Source organism: Lynx rufus, unplaced genomic scaffold (genome assembly GCF_022079265.1).
Source record: "Lynx rufus isolate CCGP_SWC_20201006 ecotype Redwood Valley unplaced genomic scaffold, mLynRuf1.p SCAF_30, whole genome shotgun sequence".
NCBI lineage: Eukaryota > Metazoa > Chordata > Mammalia > Carnivora > Felidae > Lynx > Lynx rufus.
In genome coordinates, this window is record NW_025814846.1 from 6,052,100 (window position 1) to 6,062,588 (window position 10,489).

Consider the following 10,489-nt stretch of genomic DNA (forward strand, 5'->3'; position numbering starts at 1 on the left):
AAGGGAGTGTCTTAATTCAACAAAAGTCTGGATATAACATAGACCTTGTTTAAGCAAAGATGCCAGCAAAGCTGTTGTGCCTTAAACTCACTTAACTAGAGAGAAAAATGCCCCAGATAAGAGTTTCACCATTAGAGAAGTACATAATAAATGTGAAAACATTCTATAAATAAACCAGTACAGATCTTCAGCATACAATGAACAAGCATTAAAAAGTGGTGACTAATGACCAGAAGAGCTAGATAATAAATCCTGGGAGAAAAATGCTACCTAGCATTTGCCTAGCACTTCCCACTATACAGCATGGTTTTTATATCTGCCATCTTGTTAATTCTAAACTTTTGTGAGATAAGGATTGTCTTCCCCATTTTTCATCCAGTGCACAGGGTTTGAAATCAGACTACCTAAACAAAATCCTGGCTCCACTTTTCCAAGCTCTGTGATTTTATAAACTGCTTCATTTCTCTAGACATAGTGTTTTCATCTTTGAAATTAAATTAATACTATTAGTTACATCTCAGAGTAGCTTTGAGTATTAAATAAATTAAAATCTGTAAGTTCATAGGACACAAATAAGTGATCAAGTTGCCCAAGTCAGTAATCAAAAAGTATTAATAGCTATTATTATTACAAATGGGAAACAGGTTTAGAAATGAAACTTGACAGGATCACGAAGCTTTAACATTTTATAGATAGCTACAACATGTACACACTCATAAGTTCCAATACACAGTAACACATACTAAGCATACATGTACATGTATATGTATATGGCTGAGATTAGTCTCTTTGGAAGCAACATGATATAATGAAAAAAAATCAAAACTTTTGAGTCAGATAAACTCAGGTTTGAGTACTGTTTTCAGTTGTGTTTGAATGAGATAGCATTGAGTACTTAATAAGCACCTGATAAATATTAGTTTTCTTAGTTTCTAACACACTGGCTAGTCCTCTTTTTCTTCCCAAAACTGCATTTGTTGTTGCTACTGTTTTTGTCATTTTTAATTTGTTTTTACAATACAGTATAAGAATAGAAGAAAGGGAAAACCCATAAATCTCCTTAAGGATCACTTGGGTATTTAATGGTAAAACTGAAAGTTTTCATATTCTAGAAAAAAAAGGGTTATAGTTCCGGAATCATCATGTATTAGTTGTGATAAAGAGCAAGTCACCTAATATCCTGAGCTATAAGTGGAGGTGATCTGTTAAATGGAAATAATCTCTCCTTTGGGCTCCTCAAAAGTTTGCTATGAAAATCTGGTGAGGTAAAGGATGTAAAACCCTATGTAAACTTTTCACTTGGGCAGGGCTATTTTCTCCCAGCTGAGTCCACAGGAGGAAGTCTTAAAGAAAGGCCAGACTGAGGATGGAAAATAAGAGGGAAAGGTGAAAAAAAAAAAGAAATGAAATAGGCAAGGTGAGCAAGAGTCGTGGATGAAAAGAAAAGGAAAGAAATAAATAAAATCAAAAGAAAGAAAAGAAAACAAGAATGAAGAGATGACCAAAGGAGGAGAGGGGGGAAATAGAGAGAGAGAGAGAGATGGAGAAAGAGAGAAAGAGAAAGGGTGAATGAATTTTGGGGCTACTTGGAATTAGATATAGTTTAACTAATATACACTTGAAAATAGCCTTAGGGGGAAGGTCAGCTAGCAGTAGATCAAACCTCTCTTTCCTTTACCTTATCTTCCTGTCATCTCAGTATCATGTGGGCCTGATCCCCATTACCCAGGACAAATTGTGTTGTTTTCCCTAGAATTTGCAAGTTTTTCCTTCAACAAGACAATGCTCTTTTCTCTCCCTCCATCTTTCTGTCTGCATTGGGCTACACTGGGCTGGACAGGTTTATTCTAGAGTGAAAGGATCACTCAAGGGAGCATAGGAATTCTTAGCTACTCTTGGCCGCCTGTCTTAATCTCAGCAGCCTTCCTAACAGAACCCTCTGTCAAGACTGACCTTTTGGTTCTCTGTTTTTTAAAGGTTTAATGCTCTTTCTTCACTCTGTAACTCAAAACAAAACAAATAAGCAAAGGGGGGAAAAGTGAGAGAGAGAGAGAGAGAGAGAGAGAGAGAGAGAGAGAGAGAAAAGCCAAGAAACAGACTGTTAACTGTAAAAAATGAACTGATTATTTCCAGAGTTGGTGGGGGTGGGGGGATGAGTGAAATAGGAGATGGGGATTAAGGAGTTCACTTGTGATAAGCACCAGGTGTTATATAGAAGTGTTGAATCACTAAATTGTACACCTGAAACTAATATTACACTGTATATTAACTAACTGGAACTTGAATAAAAACTAAAAAAAAATAGATTCCATATAGGGATTTTCTCACCTTCAATAGGCATAGGCCTTTCTTTTCTGGGACGGAAAATGGAGAGAGTGTTAAAAGCCCCAAGAGGATCCAGATAGTACAAATACAATTTGTATTATTGTTTAATCATTATTACTGTATCCTAGTATGCCGGAGGTAGGAAAATTGAGGCCGAAAAAGGAAGGGACTCACCTAAAGTCCTCAGAACTAGTACTAGAACCTAAGAGTCCTGATACCTCATCCTGGCAATAATTTCTGGCATATCACATTTATATCATTCCTGGGACAATATGATTCCACTACATACTTGCATTTGTAGTAATAAGACTGCTTTATTTCTTCATACTCCAATTGTGGTATCATAGAAGCAAACTAATTTGAAATCAGAAGACATAGAATCAAATTCTTCCTCTTGCCTGTAATAGCTATGTGATCTTTCAACAAATCACTTTTACCTCCCTGAGCCTCAGTTTTCTCATCCAAAAATAGGAATATTTATCTTACAGGAGTATTTTGAAATTAAAATAAATAGATGGATTTAAGACCCTAGCAAAGGGCTTGTAATACAATAGATGCTCTGTAAAAAGACTGAATGCATTATAGATTCATACATCCATAAAGACTTTTAGAAACCATCTTATTTCAACCCCAGAGAGGTGAAGGGATTTGCTCAAAGTCAACCAGCCAGTTACTGCCAAAGCCAGAATTTGAAAACATGTTTTCTAAAATATTTCTACTATTTAGACATTATGTATGGGAAATAATTTAGATTTTAAGCTGATAGTTTGGTTCAGCTATCGTTTATTGGCTTAGTCTATGCCAATCTGGATCTCAAAACACGAAACCAAGTGGTTGTTTCAAGCATTTGAGATTCTCACTTTAGTCTTCATATCCATCACATCAATAAACTCCTCAATTTGTGAGACAGAGGACTAGCACATTATTTCAACAAGAAAATTAACTACTCTCTACAACTCCATAACCATTCCTGAAGCAGTTAAGCCAGGGTGGTCCTGGTCATTTTGGCCAAAGGAATGAAAGGAGCCTATTGTTCACTTTAACTTCCCTGAACACCTAGCCAAGCTTCCTCCAACTTCTCTGCCACTGACTTTCTCTCCCAGTGGCCAAAAATTCCCCTAAATCCAGCCACATAAAGGTTTCACAAAAAAAGAAGGTGAGGTAGGGTTTGGAAAGGGAAGAAAGAAAGCTTACCTTTGCTAGAGTAAATCCTTCCATATTCATGTCAGCAGGCTAGTGATGCTGCACTGAAGACCCCAGCGAGAGACAGCCAGCCCTGTTCAGTCAGTATCCTGGGTTACAGAGCCTTTCTCATAAATTAAGTCCAAGATTCCAATTTGGCTGGTGTTACTGGGGTGGGGTGAATGGACGAGGGGGCAGTGCTGGGTGCCTTATATTGGAATGTCTTGTTTATCCTGGTTTGGTACAAAACACTAGATGGTTCTTTGACCATATATGGGTGTTTTCCAAATTCTGGTTAGGATCTCAGGAGGAATCACAGGGGGTGGGCTTCATTTTTGTTATTGAAGCTTGGTAGTTGGTCTTTTGCTGAAAAGGGGAGGAGAATGCGCTGCCAGTTGCCCATTCAAAGCTCACAGATTCCAGTAGCTCTATTTCAGAAATGGGGCCCTTTGCAAAGATTATTAAATGTGGGAAGGGGCCCCACCACCGCCAAATTTTTTCCTTCTTGCTGTGAAGCACAGTTATCAGCCATGTCTGTTATTCTGCTTGGTAATAGAGAAAAATGAATCTGGTAATAAAACAAAAGAGCTTCCTACATGTCAGGCCCTAGGCTAACCACTTTACATGCATTCTTTAAGTCTCATGATTATCCTGTGAAAAGGCTGCTCTTATTCTTATTTTACAATTGAATAAAACCAGTCTTTGAGAAAGAAGGTAACTTGTTCAAGGTCACACAGTTAGGAAGTAAAAGTTGAGTTGGGGATTTTACTGCGTATGTCTAGACTTTTAGCTGCCACACTACCACACTGTGCTGCTAAGGGGAGAAACAGAGGACCTTTTTGAGTTAGGAAAAGTGACTTCAAAATTATGTGCCTGCTGTCCACCAGTTACTGCTAGTTTTTTTTTATGTACATTAGTTCTACCTCTGCAATTTCTAGCAACTCCTACAGTGAAAACCCAGGACTATATTACCAACGTTTTTCCATCAAGGAGACTAGATGTAGCTTGAAAATAGGTCAACATCCTAAAATCTGAGAAGACCCAGAATAACTGGAAATATTAAATTAAAAAAAAAAAACTAAAAAAAAAAAAGTAAATGGGCCCTAAAATTTCTAAGTGAAACTGGAGTTTGGATTTTAAAAAAAATAAAATAAAAAAAACAAAGGCTATCCTCGTCCCTGCTGGAAAGAGAAAGTAGTGGAAAGTGATTAGCCTCAGTCAAGTGCCCTAGGTTCCAGCCCTGGTTTGCTCTGGCAGTAATCAGCCATTTGGCCTTGGCCCAGGCTCTTATTTTCTCCTGGCTACAGTTTCTCCATTTGCATAATAAAGGCATAGAACTAGATACAGACTCTCCCAGCTCTATAAACTTACATATCTGGGATTCCATGAAGACAGCATATTATTTATATTAACAGTAGAAGAAAAAGAGATTTCAAAAATGCAAAGTATAAGGAAAGAATGGGTACTGAGTAATTTGTGGAGAAAAGGCAGATAATTTCATGCCTCTTTGGAAAGGACTGCATCTACCCAACAGAACAAGGTATAAGAAGGAGACAGGTATGATGGTGATTCCACCACTTAGTATCCTTACTTTGTGATGAGAGATCTTGGCTAGAAGCAGATGCTGTTCTCCAGGCAGGCTTGACACATCTTTCTCTCCTGGATTCAAAGTGTCTGGAGCAGGGTCCAGGGAGGAGGACTTTCAAAGACTGAACTGGTGGGGCAAAGTCTGGCTCATAAACCAGTGGAGGTGCTTAAGAGTGCCTAGACACTTGGGAGCTGCCCTCACAGACTGCACCCCAGGCTTAACCAAGTAGAAGCAACTGACGGGGAGAAGGGTGGAGTCGCAAGCTACAGTTCCCTGAGAAATACTTAGTGATCAAAGGAAGCTGGATCAGGCTACAGCAGCCCTTGGAGTTATCTGCCTCTTTCCTTACCTGGCACGGATGCAGACCTTGGAGTTAAAGGAGAAGGTGGGGATCAAACCCATTAAGCTGAGATCCAAGTCCAGGCTCTAAGGCATTTATGACAGGGAGTGGAAGGGATAAGGCCTCTGTTGTGACTCATAAAAGACAACAAGAAAGAGGTCATATAGACACACTTAAGCCAACACAATGAAGGCTGCAGGAGGCAGAGAGGCTAGGTTTCTGAGCTTGTTTTATTCATTCAGCAATTTACTGCAGGGCACACAATGCCTACCTCTTCTACAAATCCTAGGCATATTTCTGGTGTTTTTCCTCAGGAGACACCTAAAAAATGTTTAACTTGATACCTATAGAATAGAGGTTTTTAAAGTATTTCAGTAAAAGGACAGTTAATAAATATTTTATTTGGAGAACATATAGCATCTCTCTGTCATAAGTATTAAAACAGGCTATTGCAGCACATTGGATATATCTATGAACCAATAAAAGTTAATTTCACAAACAAGAAGCAGGACAGATTTGGCCCACAAGCTGTAGTTTGAATACCCCCACTACAGACTGCTTTGAAATATAAACACTTGCAACATGGCAACTTATTAAGAGCACAGAAACTAGAATCAGACAATCTGGATTGAAATCTCAACTCTACAACTTCCTGAGCCTGTGACCTTGGAAAAGTCATTAAATCCTTCTAAACCTCAGTTTTACCTCTGTAAAATTGAGTATAATAATAGTACATATTTTATAAGGCTTTTATGAAAACTGAAATGAAATTATACATATGAGCTATTTAGCACAGTATCTGGCAAAAAAAAAAATTCCAAAAAAAAGTTATCACTCCAAATTTTTCAAAGAAATTAATCTAAATTCTTCTTAGAAAACAAGTTGTACTAATTCATGGTAAAAATAAAAAAAAGAATATTTTGGAGTGCCTGGGTGGCTCAGTCGGTTGGGCTTCTGACTTCAGCTCAGGTCAGCTCAGGTCATGGTCTTGTGGTTTGTGAGTTCGAGCCCCACACCAGGGCTCTGTGCTGACATCTAAGAGCCTGGAACCTGCTTCAGATTCTGTGTCTCCCCCTCTCTCTGACCCTCCCATGCTCATGCTCTCTCTCTCTCTGTAATTAAAAAAAAAAGAATATTTCATGAATGTTGGTTTTAAGTTTTAGTTATTTTACTAAAGAAAACACAGGTAATCTTGGATACATGATTTTGCCTTTATGGGACTGAGTACTTCACCTGTAAAATGAAGAAGGCGGTCTAGATTTGTCATTTTTCAAAATTATTTTTGACAGCAAAACTATTGACCCAAACAGAATCTTACAGTAAATGCCCACTACCTATGGAAGATGAAAGTGTAGCTTTTCTGGTAAGGCTAGGAAAAGAAAAAAATTGGTCAGGGCTAAGGGTACCTAGGGACTTTGTCACTTGTATGGCTGCCCACCCAGGCAATGTGCTTAACCTTGGAGCACCAGCAAGGAATCTTGATAGCTTTAAAAGAACATTTGAGAAACGCAAGACCAGAATGTACTTAAAAGTCCCTTAAGTCTCAAAACAAAAAGGCACCCTGCTGAATGGGAGAAAATATTTATAAATGATATATCCAATAAGAGATTAATATCCAAAACATATAAAGAATTTATACATCTCAAAACCAAAACCCTCCCAAAACCAAATAATATGATTTAAAAATGGGCAGAGGGCCTGAAGAGGTCCTTTTTTTTTTCAAAAAAAGGTTAAAAATAGTCTCTTAAATACAAAGAACAAACTGGTGGCTGCCAGAGGGGAGGTGGTTGAAGGGAGGGATGAAATAGATAAAGGAGATCAAGAGTACACTTACCTTTATGAGCACTGAGCAATGTTTAGAATTGTTGAGTCATTACAGTAAATACCTGAAAGTAATATAACACTGTATGTTAATTATACTTCAATAACAAAAAACAAAAAAAAAAGAAAGGAAGAAAGAAAAAGTCCTTTAAGTTTCAAATACTTTCACTAACCCATCCATTTATCAATTCACCTAATTGATATTTCCAAGTTAACTTTGTATGGATAATCACAAGGCATGGCCCTAGGATGGTTAGATGAGAGGTTCACAGGGTAGCTCACTATCTAATATGAGAAGCATGGTGTTTGAAGTTAGGACTAGCGATTGTATCCTACATGGTTTCTTCTGAACTATGTTACTTAACCTTTCTGAGCCACTGTTTCCTCATCTGTAAAATAGAAACAATAAAACAGTCATGACTGGGGGCACCTGGGTGGCTCAGTCCGTTGAGCCTCCAACTCTTGATTTAGGCTCAGGTCATGACCTCAGTCATGAGATCAGGCACTGCATCAGGCAGTGTGGAGCCTGCTTAAGATTCTCTCTCTCCTTCTTTCTCTGCCTCTCTTTCTCTCTCTCTCTCTCTGTCTCATAAATAAATAAATAAATAAATAAATAAATAAATAAATAAATAAATCTCCATGACTGTAACATTGTGAGGATTAAATAAGCTTGCATTTGCATGAACCATTAGCACACTGCTCAACACATTAAGGACCTTCAATAAATGTTTTATTTTTCCTTTCCATCCTTCTTACAGTGAAATTTAGCGACAGCATAAGGTACTTGGTGAAAATAAAAGCCATGGGCAGGGTTGCCTAGGTGGCTTAGTGGGTTAAATGTCGGACTCTTGGCTCAGATCATGATCTCGCGGTTCATAAATTAGAGCCCCACATCAGGCTCTCTGCGATCAGCACAGAGTCCACTTCAGATACTGTCCTCCCTCTGTCTCTACCCCTCCTCACCTCTCATAAATACATAAACAGAAACAAAAAGCCATGGGCAGTGTTCCAGCATAGCCAGTCTGTCTGCTTTATCACAGGGTCATTTGATTTAGCTTACCCTTAACAGTTCTAAAAGAAAGAAGAAAGAAAGAAAGAAAGAAAGAAAGAAAGAAAGAAAGAAAAGAAGAAAGAAAGAAAGGAGGGAGAAAGAAAGAAAGAAAGAAAGAGAAAGAAAGAAAGAAGAAAGAAAGAAAGAAAGAAAGAAGAAAGAAAGAAAGAAAGAAAGAAAGAAAGAAAGAGAAAGAAAGAAGTCCTATGGAAAAAAGTGGAGAGGTTCAGGGATGAAAAGATTTTCCCCTAGAGACCACACCTCTGAAGCCACCACACTCCCTTTACATTCCCCACCACCACTTCTGACCAGCAGGCTCCATCATGCTTTGAAAGTATTCATCTACACTGCTGCAATGTGTAACTGTCCTGGGCTCTCTCAGCAAACACTAGTTCTTGAATTCTATTTGCCACTTTCCTCAGCCCTCCAAAGCAATGGGTCTCACCCTTAAGTATGCACCAGAATTCCTTGGAGGATTTGTTAAGGCAATGAGTGTCTGCTTCAGTAAATCTGTGGTGAGGCCTGATAATCTGCATTTTCAACAGGTTGCCAGGTGATGCTGATGCTGCTGGACTGAGGACCACACTTTGAGAACCACTGCTCAAATCTCAGTTACTTTGAAACTCACCCCCTGCTGGCTAACTTGAAAATGCAGACTGATTCTTGGATTCTTGACACCCCTAGTCTTCAGGTATCTATCTATGTCCCAAAACCAAAGGTATATTTCCTTCAGCCTCCTGGTACTTTATTCATGTACACACTCCCTGAGCATCCTCCTAACACTTATTTACCCACTCCTTTGTCCCAGACCCTTCCTACCTGTCTTGGCAAAACTCTTTTTCCCCATCATGCTCAGTTAATATGTCTTGTTTTTTGGCTGCCTTCCTTGAACAGCTCTATGAATGGCATTAGCTCCTACTTTACTCTTCTTTACATTATGTGGCTTCCTGATTGTGGGTTTTGGGCATGGACAATTCTGGTTTGAATCCTGTTTCTGCCTCTTCCTGAAGTGTGTGATCTTGGGGAAGTTGCTTGAATTCTCTGAGCCTTAATCTGTCACCTGCAAAATCAGGTTGTGAAAACAAAATGGAAGAATGTCTATAAAAGGGCCTAGTACATAATAGTTGACCAATTAATGGTACTCTCTTTCTTTACCCCCTCTACTTTCCTTACACCTGCCTATCTTCCCCCACCCCCCAGTAAGAAGCTGGCAGTAAATAAGAATTAGACAATGCAGGAATAAAGTATTTCATTAGTATTAAAGAACATGGTAAATGAGAGAGGGAGGCCTATACAAAGTGATATATCACTTAAGAGAAAGGAGAGATAATTTTCAATGGGTGGGCATCAGGATAAGCTTCAGGAAGATGATAGTATCTTCCCTCCCACTCCCATTTCTCCAGCTAAAAAGCTGAATGTTATCCAAGATTCCTAGTTTTTGTCTCACTCTCCACATGCATTCCATTGACAAATGCTGTCATATCAGTATTCTAAATGTCTTTTGAATACACCTACTTCTCTGTTTCTCCACTGCCATAGCCTTGGTCTAAGCTATACTCATCTCTTAACAGGATCATTATAATAACCACCTTGCTCTGATTTTTGCCTTAATTTCTGTCCCACATATTCTGCTCTTCAAATAACAGCCAAAACTACTTTTCCCAAACCACAAAGGTGATTTTTACTTAATACCTTACTTAACACCCTCCAGCAGCGTTTGCTGTATTGACTGAAATTAGAGTAATACAGAGTTTAGCAGGGCCCCTGAGTAAGGATGACATTCAAACTGGTAAAATGTGTTGAATATATGTATGTGTGAATGCATATATGGAAATATCTCCAAGATATATCATTAAGTAAAAGGCAAGGCACAAAAGAGTGAACATCTTGCATTTGCTTTATAGATACACACATGCACACACATACATCCACACACATCTATGTATGTGTGTGTGTGTGTGTGTGTACACACACATAGATGGTAGGGTAAGGATTTTTTTCTGATAGTCATAAAAATATGTTTTTTTTTAACAGTGGTTTCCTTTAGGGTGAGTGATCTGGTTGGAAAAGAGTGATTTGCATTTTTCATTTTGAAATTTAATGTTTAAAGTTTAAATTTCAAAACTTCATATATTAATTTTTTTAATTATGGAAAGTGAATATAAACTCACTTTTGTTTCTT

At 38.3% G+C, this 10,489-nt stretch overlaps 1 pseudogene; it reads left to right on the forward strand.

Moving 5' to 3' along the window:
- The first annotated feature begins 10,017 nt into the window (after nucleotides 1-10,017).
- LOC124521621 (uncharacterized) lies at nucleotides 10,018-10,116 on the forward strand (annotated as a pseudogene).
- The last annotated feature ends 373 nt before the right edge of the window (nucleotides 10,117-10,489 follow it).